Genomic DNA, 10,818 nt, shown 5'->3' on the forward strand with positions numbered 1-10,818 from the left:
GACAAAACCACTTACCTAATAAATAGGCAGTGAGCTAAAATTGTGTATTTCGTGCCAGTTCTCTGAACTTTGAGCTCTCACAGGAAGAGGCAAAAAAACCCCCAAAAAACCCCCCAAACAACTCAATCCAATAGTCAAGCCCATTGAATTTTTTATTTTTTTTTAAGGAAAAACATGAAATAGAATATCCACGGCAGGCATCTCATTCAAACATTCCCTACACGCTGGATGGATGCAACTACTGAGCCTCCTACATGCTTTAGCAGCATCACTCCTTCACCATTTCCCTCAAGTCAAAAAAAATATGATAGTAAAAACTGCCCTGTCAGGAGAAGTCTCTTCCACTATGGCGTCTGTATGTGGGCCAAGGGTATATAAGACAGAGACTTACGAAGGAGTTGGCAAGGGACACTCTCAGAAGCCCTCTCTCCAATTGGGTGTTGCAAGTGGGGACTGGACCCCACCCAATATCATCTCCTGCAGGTAGGGAGGGAGAGCAGGAGTAAAAGAAAGAAAAGGGGGAAGGGTACTGAATAATTGAATTTCTTCTGCTGTATAGTAAACAAGATTTATTAGCAGGAACAGCAATAAAATGCAAAGAACCATAAATGTTGATAACAAGCTGAAAATGTCTTTTCTATACAAGATGTTCTTATATACACTAATGATGCAACTGTTCCTCAGATGGCAGTATGTTCACTGTCCTTCAATCAAGAATGGCCAAAAATAAAACTGTCAGATAAGTATTCTATAAGTACTTTAAGGTGTTAAGTATTAACCCAAAATATGAACAGTAGGTTCAAGAATTTACAGCCAGGCAGTAACAAAAAGGTAAGTATATTTTACTTTAAGGCTGTAGCTGTGTATTGTTATTGGTGTTTTACTTTATTAACCCTTGTCTACACAGAGTTGTCTTTATAGCTATCTCTTTCTTTGTCTAAGTGTACACTCTTTGTTTGGATGGGCAGGCAGGTCTCGTACCTGTTTGCCCGTAGTAATATGGTGCCAGGTTCACTTTGTGAGCAGGCCGGTGGGGGTGGGGGTGGGGATTATCCAGTCCGTTAGGTCAGAGCGTGTGGTTTGAATTCATACCACTTGGGATTTGGGAACTGATTGGTTCCCAGGCATTTATTTATTTATTTATTTATTATTTTTATATACCGACATTTGATCTCAATTGAGATATCACACCGGTTTACATTCAGGTACTGTAGGTATTTTTCTATCCCCAGAGGGCTTACAATCTAAGTTTTTGTACCTGGGGATGGGGCATGGGGATGGTCAGGTAGTGGGGATGAGGCATGGGGATGGTCAGGTAGTGGGAGGCATTTGGGGGTCTTGAGGGCTGTGCATGGCAGTGTGAGGTGCACTTGCCGGTCGATGCTGTTGCTGCTGCATCCATATCTATGGGTCACGTGTTTGTGTTCCCCTGGTGGTGTTCTCCTCTTTCTGGTGATGAAGGCCAAGGAGGCGGTGATGGCTGCTGAGGAGGTCGTGGAGTCGAGAGGCAGCTTGCTTGTTTGGAAGGTCATAGAAGTAGGAGGAAGGAAAAGAGGAAGGGGAGTGAGGAGTGTTTTCCAAGTTTCCAGACAGTTATTGGGGTTTTCCTTTTTTATGTGGGTCCACGGTTGGGTTTTCTCTATGGGTAGATTCTTGGTCCATCATTTGTTACTGGGTTGGTCCCGGGGTGTGGTGCGGGATTCAACGGATGGTTACCTATTACGCACAATACCTTGCTTAGGTTGTGGGATGTGATGTTGAGTGTTTGTGATTCGCAATATGAATGCTGTCTGTTCCGTTTAGCTTTCATGCTTGCCTTCTTCGGCACGTTTCGAATTAGTGAGCTTGTTGCTAAGACGACAAAAGGAGCAGAGTCCTCTGGTCTGTTAGCCCAGAATATTACCTTGTGCAGTGACTCGCTTATTATCTACATTCCCAAGTCAAAAACTGATCAGAGTGGTAGGGGTGCTCCGGGTTTGCGGACCTCTCCAGTAGCCAATTCCATCATCTTTAGTCAAATTTGGTCATCGGGTGGATCTCGATTTCTAGTCCATTCTGACTTGCGGCCTTTGACCAAGTACCAGTTTGAGATGATGTTGCAATCGGGCTTGTCTGCAGTAGGTTACCAGCATTAACAATAACCTTACCCACAACCCCTGCCACCGCCCAGCAAGGAGCCGTGCATGTGGACCCCCGCCACCGTCCAGCAAGAAGCCATATGTGAGACAACTGCACCCAGTTGTTCTTACAGGAAATCCAGACATGACCACGGTCAAGTCAGCCAACCATTCAGGACCATGCTGAACCCCCAATTGGCTCGGGCTACCCGCCACAGGCCCAGGATAGGAACTACCTGTAATCTCCAAAGATGCCGCCAGGATCCCTAATGAAAAATATCTTCCAAGGCCTTCTGAAAGGTATTCAAAAACAAATCCAAGCCAATAAAGGACAGGTGGACCCCATCTGCCCAGAACAAACCCCAATCCAGATCCCATGACCACTCATGTCTAATATGAAGACCCCCCCCCCCCCCCCTATTGAATCTAGTCAGGAACCAATCTGCTGATTGGCCTTAGCTCAGCTGCGACACCAGACTTTCTTATCCATCTCAGCAGGCCTTGGAATCATATCGGATCAGCAAGTTACAGCAGCAGGTAACAAAACAGAAATAGACATCAAATCCTTTCCGACCATACTGATGAATTTGCGGCCAGATATCCTGTCCCAATCATTACCCCCAGATGTATAATCACCACTTGTGGTTGCCCAAAACAAACCAGCCCACGACGCAAAGAAGGAATCAACTCGTCCCACAGCATCCCTGTACACTCCAACCAATGAACACTTGCCCCACACTGACCCAAGTCCAGCTGCGCCCCATAAAGATGCCCACAGTCTTGCTTATAGGCCCACTCAATGAAGAATGGTCCACAATCCATGCAATTCATGCAATCCGCCTCCAGTATGCAGGACCTGCAAAGAGAAAACAATTAGTAATGATTAACACATCATAACAGCCCAGGACTCACATACCCAATGAAAGCATTGGACTTCCACCGCCCAATCCTCTGAATCACACCACCCGGCAAGCCCGAGGAAGCCGCCAATGTTGCAGCCCCAATTCGAAATGAATAAGTCCCAAACCGACCGATTGCCTGGTGGTGTTCATCTTGCTGGTTGCTGGCAGATGTGCACTGTGGGTTGGTTGTTTTGCTTACGCTCGGCTTGAGCACCTGGTTATTGCCTCTAATAAAGCTGCTGCCTGTTTTGATCCCACTTTGTTATCTGTGTATTTATTGTGTTGATCTTTGTGAAAGGGTGGGTGTGGGGAGAAGTTTATGTCCTAGCTACCCATATTATGGATGGACAGGCAGGTCTCGTACCTGTTTGTCCATAATAATATGGTGCCAGGCTCACTTCGTGAGCAGGCCTAGGGGACAGGGGGGATTGATGGTTACTTGATTTTCCAGTGCATTAGGTCGGGGCTGTGTGGTTTGAATTCAAACCACTCGGGATTTGGGAACTGATTGGTTCCCAGGCATGGGGATGGTCAGGTAGTGGGAGGAGTTTTGGTGTCTTGAGGGCTGTGCGTGTCAGTGTGAGGCGCACTTGTCTGCTGACGCTGTCACCACTGCATCCCATCCACCCTTATTTTAGATTCTGTTTGCTGTTGGGTATTGTTCTATCATTGCAGCTTGGGGGGGTGGGGGGTGGATGATAGCCCGAGCCAATTGGAGGTTCAGCCTGTTGCTGAATGGTTGGCTAACTTGACAGTGGTCATATCTGGATTTCCTATGAGAACAACTGGGTGCAGTTGTCTCACAGCTCCTTGTTGGACCGTGGCGGGGTTGTGGGTGCGGTTATTGTTAATGCCAGTAATCTACAGGCTGGGTGGCCTGGTGGTGTTCGTCTTGCTGGTTGGTGGTGGATGTGCACTGTGGGTTGGTTGTTTTGCTTACACTCAGCTCGGGCACCTGGTTATTATTTCTAATAAAGCTGTGGCCTGTTTTGATTCCACTCTGTTGTCTGTGTATTTATTGTGTTGATCTTTGTGAAAGAGCGGGTGTGGGGAGAATTATATGTCCCGCCTCCCATATTATGAGCCTGTGTCCTTCCTGCGAGTTGGGCTAGCTAGACTGTAGGCTGTGGTGCATATATACTTAGCTCAAAGTCTATAGCTGGGTTTCTTTGTAACTGGTTCCTATATCTTGATCCTGTATTTTGGTTCCTTCTAGGTCCTGCAATCAATGTGGACGCTGGATCAATGATTTGTACATCTTCTTTCTTCAATGTGTTACCTGTGCTTTAATTAAATAAAATGGGGAGGGACTCACTACATGCTCCACGACAATCTTCTGAAGGTGTACTTAAAAGCAGTGTTAACACAGTGTGGTCCTGAAGACTTGTTGGTACTGTAATTCTAGCTAAAGGAAGAAAAAGGATAAGCAATTTTTCCCTATTCTTGGTGTATAGAGAGAATAAAAAGATGGTTAGTGTCTTTAACAGCAGTTGCACTGACTGTAGCATCCGCGCTGTTTGTTTCTGCAGTAGCAGCATCTTCCTTCCCTGGCACATGGCACAGTAACTGTAAAGCAAGGGTAGCTTTGCAGGCTCTCCAGTTAACTTGGATTTCCTTTTCTATGGATTATCAAATTTTATTGTTGTCCTTTGTTAGGTTTAAGTCTCTGATAAGCTGAATTTGAATAAACACTTGTCTGCAGCTGGGCAATTACCATTAATTAACTCTTGATTTTTACCTTCTGTACTCAGCAAAAGCAATAAACCAAATATACTTATTGTTTTGTAGTATCTTCTCATTTTTGCGACTGGAGCAGGTGCTGTGGAATGGCAAGAGCAATGCTTTTGCCTCTGTCCAATTCCAGCTGCTTTTCCTTCTTTGCTTCCCTTTTCTCTTTTATGCTGTTTCTTTCTCTCTATTACTTTCTTTCTCCAGTCTGCTACCTTGCTTCTCAGATGCTCCCTTCTTTCTGGCAAAAGCACGTGTAACCAGACCCTTTTTTCTGACCTGGGGTACCCATCCTCTGCTGATTATGTCAGAGAAAATAGTACCCAGGGGTCCTTAGTAGTAACATTTACAAGTACAAAAAACTTTCCTTTTCCCCTGCTTACAAACCCAGCAGGAATGATGATTTCTGGCACAATCTAGATCATTGAAATAACTTTCAGTTACCTTAATTAAACTGAAGCACTGCAGGAAATAGGGTTTCCTCTGGTTTCTTCACTGCATTTTCTCAGCTGGAGAACACCTGAAATTTTGAATTACTTGGCAGTACCCAAACAAAAGAGCAGCATGCAGTCTCTGCCTAGTCCTGCTTCTGCTTTCTGCAGCACAGGTAACTTATTTAATAATAATTTTGTTTTAACCTGTTCACACTGGGGCAGATTTTATAAATCTGCACACACGCGTACTTTTGTTCGCGCACCAGGCGTGAACAAGAGTACGCGGGATTTCAATAGATACGCGCGTAGCCGCACGTATCCATTAAAATCCAGGGTCAGCGCGCGCAAGGCTGCCCAAAATCGGCAGCCTGCGCGCGCCGAGCCACACAGCCTGCCTCCGTTCCCTCCAAGGCCGCTCCGAAATCGGAGCAGCCTCAGAGGGAACTTTCCTTCGCCCTCCCTTCACCTTCCCCTCCCTTCCCCTACCTAACACCCCCCCCCCCCCGGCCCTATCTAAACCTCCCCCCTACCTCTATCCCGAAAGTTATACCTGCTTCCAGCAGGCGTAACTTTACGCGTGCCGGGCCAGCTGCCACACTCCATGTTCTGGTCCGGGGGCTGGTCCAGGGGCCGCTGTCACGCCCCCGGGCCGGAACCTCGCCCCCCCCCCCCCCCCCCGGAAATGCTCCCAGAACGCCCCCGGGCCGGAACCACGCCCCGGACACGCCCCCGGACACGCCGCGTCACTCCCAGCATGCCCCCCGAAATGCAGCGTCACTCCCGGCACGCCCCCAACACGCCCCCCGATACGCCCCTCCATGCAAGCCCTGGGACTTACGCGCATCCCGGGACTTGCGCGCGCCACCGAGCCTATGCAAAATAGGCTCAACGCATGCAGGGGGGGTTTGGGGTAGGTTTTCGGGGGGTACGCGCGTATCTTACGCGCATACCCCTTTGAAAATCTACCCCAATATGTGTGTGTTTTGTTTTGTTTTTAAGGAAAAACACGAAATAGGATACTCGTGGCAGGCATCTCAGTCAAACATTCCCTAGTTGCTGGATGGCTGTTACAACTGAGTCTCCTACCTGCTTTAGCTTCACTCCTCCACCATTTCCCTCAAAAGAAGCAAAAAAAATACGATAGGGAAATAAAATCCACCCAGTTCCTCTTCTGTGCATCCTGGATATGGGCACATGGCAGCAGCTGCAACTTTTTTTTTATTGCATATGCTGTGAATTTTAGCTCATCTGGAAACACAAGAATTTGGTTGTTTGCACAAAATGTATTAAGCTTTTGGTCTGATTCCATGCAAGCCAATTAATGTCACTTAGCGATTAACTAGGATCGTCAGGAGTAGGTGAATAAAGCCCTAAGCTAAGTACAAGTACACAAGGTAAATGAATCTTTAACACCCTTATAGTGAAATGGGAAAGAGAGACAACATCTGGAAAGCTATGTACACACTGATGCTCACAGAATGGGAAATAAAGTCCTGGATTTACGGGCAGTCATGGAAGAGGCTGACTTGGATGTAGTGGCTGTCATGGTGATGTGACACCTGGAAAACCATGACTAGGATAGGGTTATGCTGGGCTAGAATCTATACAGGAAGGACAGGTTAGGACGAATGGCAGCAACAAAAATGTAGGGCTTACAAGGTAAGGAGGAGGCACTGTGGGCTAATCCATAAAGAGGAAATGGAACATCTGTTTAAGTTGCTGTAATATACAGACCTCCATCACAAACATAAAAAATGGAGATTTAATGGAGGATATTCAAAACGTTGCTATGAAAGAGAAGGTGCTATCGCTAGGGGATTTCAATCTGTCAGATGGTTCCAGCTGCAGTGTCTCCTAGAAATGGGGACATCCTGGATTCTCTGCAGGGAGAACTGATGTGTCAACTGGTAACGGAAACCATACAGGAGGAGACGATGCAGGACCTGGTGCTTACTAATGGACAGGGTCTTTCTGATGTTGTTGTGAGTGATCATCTGGGATCCAGTGATCACCAGATGGCGTGGTTCAGTACTAGAACGCAGGTGATAAAGAGCATTTCAAAGGTGAGGGCTTCAAGAAAACTAAATTTGTTAAATTGGGGAAGTACCTCAAGGAGTCGTTAGCTGGATGGGAAAATCTATGGGAACTAGAAGAGCAGTAGTCAAAACTATAAGGAGATATTGTAAAGGCAATTAACCTTTTTGCATGCAATGTAATAAGATGCACTCAGCAGAGCACACAGTTTTACCTGAAGTTGTGCACACATTTTTTGTGTGCAAACTGTATTCCTGCTGCAGCAAAGAGTTTTCTGCACAGAAACCTTGTGGACAACAATTTCTGTACGTTAGCACGCTCATACCATGCGAATGATGGTGTTAGCTATTACCCTCCCCGCTCCCCCCCCTCAGTGCAGAGACGTGTGCTAGCTTACCTCGTGTTTTCTCAGTGTTGGAATTTTACTTCTGGTCAGGGGTAGAGTAAAGTTTCCAGTGCTAGTGTTAGTCTACAGGCAGGAAGCTGGAGTTCTGGTGCCCGAACCTGTAGTCTGGGGTTTTGCACAGAAAACATGCTTCCTGCATAAAGAACATGTTTTCTTTTCATAAATTATGATTTATTGCAATAAATCCTCTGCTGAAAGCATTATTTATGCACATAAATCATATTTTATATGCAGGAAATATGATTTGTGCACATAAACAGGGGGGGTTTGGTCTATTGGGCGATTGGGCATCCACCAGTGGGCCAGTCGCTCTGATCATGTGGTTGTTTTTCCAGTTTCCTGGCCCAAAGAGAGGCCTGCAGGGCCACGGCCAAGCCCATCCTACCGCGGCCCGAAGAGAGGCCTGCGGGGCAATGACAGAGGCCATACTGCCGTGGCCTGAAGAGAGACCTGCGGGGCAATGACAGAGGCCATATTGCCGTGGCCTGAAGAGAGGCCTTGTGCTGCCGCAGCTGAGGCCCTCTCCCCCACCTTGCAGGAGCTGAGAGTAGCAGCGGCCTTCTTCTACCTCCCTCCCAGCACTGAGGAGCAACGCTGCTGTCCCATAGCGAACAAAGGAAAGGCCAGAAGAAAGGGGGAGGCCTGAAAGCTATATGTGTGTTTGCTTGTGTGTATTTATTTATTTGTTGAGTTTTATATGCCGTCATTCGGTAGAGCCATCATAACGGTTAAAGAGAAAGAGAGCCTGCCTGTATGCATGAGATAGCCTGCATGTGTGTTTGTAAGAGATCCTGTTTGTGTGCAAGAGAGTCTGCATGTGAGTGAAAAAGCGACAGAGCCTTTCTATGTGTGAGAGACTGTGTATGTATGACAGACTGAGAGTGCCTGCATGTGTCTGTTAGAGCCTGAGCCTGTTTGTGTTAAAGACTGTGTGTACGTGTGTGAGAGAGTGAAAAAGCCTGTGTATGTGAGTGAGGGCCTGTGTGTGTGTGACAGCATGTGTTTATTTATTTAGATGTTTATATTCCACTTTTCAGCACTTCAAAGTGTATGACAAAGCGAATTACATTCAGGTACTATAGGTATTTTGTACGTGTGCTGGGGAGGGAGAGAGAGGTAAAGATTGTGAGGCCCCCCTCCCCCAATCCACAACAATTTTTGGGCAATTGTAAATCAAAGGATCCCAGGTATGGAGAGCTGGAAATTTTAAATCCTATTACTTTAAATTTGGGGTGTTATTTCATGTGTCTGCAGTTTGAAATATTTGGTGTTTGGGAAATATTAGAAAAAACTTGTGAGATGTTTTCATTACTGGATGTTCTTTGGCTGTTGCCTGCTTGGCATATTTATTCCTTTTTTAGTATGGTTTTAACGCTGGGGTAGATTTTATAAATGTACGCTGGATTTTATAAGATACGCGCGTAGCCACGCGTATCTTATAAAATCCGGGGTCGGCGCACGCAAGGGGGTGCACATTTGTGCAACCTGCGTGCGCCGAGCCCAGCGCGCGCTGCCTGTTCCTTCCGAGGCCGCTCCGAAATCGGAGCGGCCTCGGAGGGAACTTTCCTTCCGCCTCCCCTCACCTTCCCCTCCCTTCCCCTACCTAACCCACCCCCCCCACCTTTGTTGGCAGATTTATTTATTTTATTTATTTTATTTAAAAACTCTTCTATACCATCGTTAAGTTGGATAACCATCACAACGGTTTACATATAGGCATGATAAAAATTATGAGTGGTATAGATTACAAATTAATCATGTGCCATCATAGTACGGTAACAGTAAAGTACAATCAGCTATTTGTTTAAGTTAAGCTAATCAGTTTGGTATGACATTTTATCAGCAGTACAAAATTAACATTAACGTGTGTTTATTTGGTGCGTCCATGTTAATCAATTATTTTTCTCCTTCTCTTTGTCTTTATCAAAAGCTTGTTTATAGAGCCAGGTTTTCAGGTTAGATTTAAAGATTTTCAAATTTCTCTGGAGCCTTAATTCGAGAGGCATGGTGTTCCATAGTACAGGGCCAGCCAGTGACAGTGCTCTTTCCCTTACTTGAGTGAGGTGAGCTGATTTGACAGAGGGGACAGTTAGTAGAGCCTTATTCGCAGATCTTAGATTTCTGTGTGGGACATGTACGCGCAGTGCTGTGTTAAGCCAGTCGGCTTTTTCCTCATGTATAAGCTTATGAATTATACATAGAACCTTGTATTGTATTCTTTGTTCGATTGGGAGCCAATGTAGTTCGGCAAGTGTTCCTGTTATGTGGTCCCTTCTTTTTTTGCCAGTCAAAATTCGCGCAGCGGAGTTTTGTAGTATTTGCAGCAGCCTTAGCATAGATCTGCGCGCGCCGACCCAGGGGCTGGTCCGGAGGCCTCGACCACGCCCCTGGGCCGGCGCCACGCCCCCGGGCCCACCCCTGAAACACCGCGTCACTCACAGCCCGCCCCCGAAACGCTGTGTCACTCGCGGCACGCCCCCCGACATGCCCCCGACACGCCCCTCCATGCAAGCCCCGGGACTTACGCGCATCCCGGGGCTTGCGCGCACCGCCGAGCCTATGCAAAATAGGCTCGGCGCGCGCCAGATCTTCTTCTCAATGTGTGTTTATACGCCTTGCCTTATTTGTTCTTGTTCCTGCTGCTTGTGCCCCAGTGGCCTGTCTTCTGTTTTGCTTCAGTGTTCTAGTCCTTCTTCATTGCTCGGTACTCTTCCTCCATCTTGTGGTCTGGCTCAGCCCTTGTTTTGCTTGTTTCCCCTGGGTTGACTTCCTGGTTTGACCTTGGCTCGCTCTCTGACTCTCCCTATTGCCTCCCTGACTAGACCCCCTGCTTTGAACCTGGATCTTTGCTTCTCTGCTGCCTGCCCCGATCTTTGGACTTCTCCTGGATCTTTGCTTCTCTGCTGCCTGCTCTGACATTTGGCCTATCTCCTGGATCTTTGTTTGTCAGCTGCCTGCCCTGACCTTTGCCTGGACGTAGATTCTTGCCTGACTACTACCCCAGGGACCCTGCTAAGACCTGCCAGCCATCAGAACCTAAGGGGTCAACCTGAGGGGATGACAGTTTGTATAGGTGAAGCTCCTGCTTATCCCACTTGGGGTATGACCACCAGCTGTGGGCCAGATGGATTTGCTTGTTTGGCAGTGCCAATCACACCACAACACAAGGTTCCACACCCCTAACAGATTGCCAAGGC

This window comes from Rhinatrema bivittatum, chromosome 5 (assembly GCF_901001135.1).
Source record: "Rhinatrema bivittatum chromosome 5, aRhiBiv1.1, whole genome shotgun sequence".
In the NCBI taxonomy this organism is placed as follows: Eukaryota; Metazoa; Chordata; class Amphibia; order Gymnophiona; family Rhinatrematidae; genus Rhinatrema; species Rhinatrema bivittatum.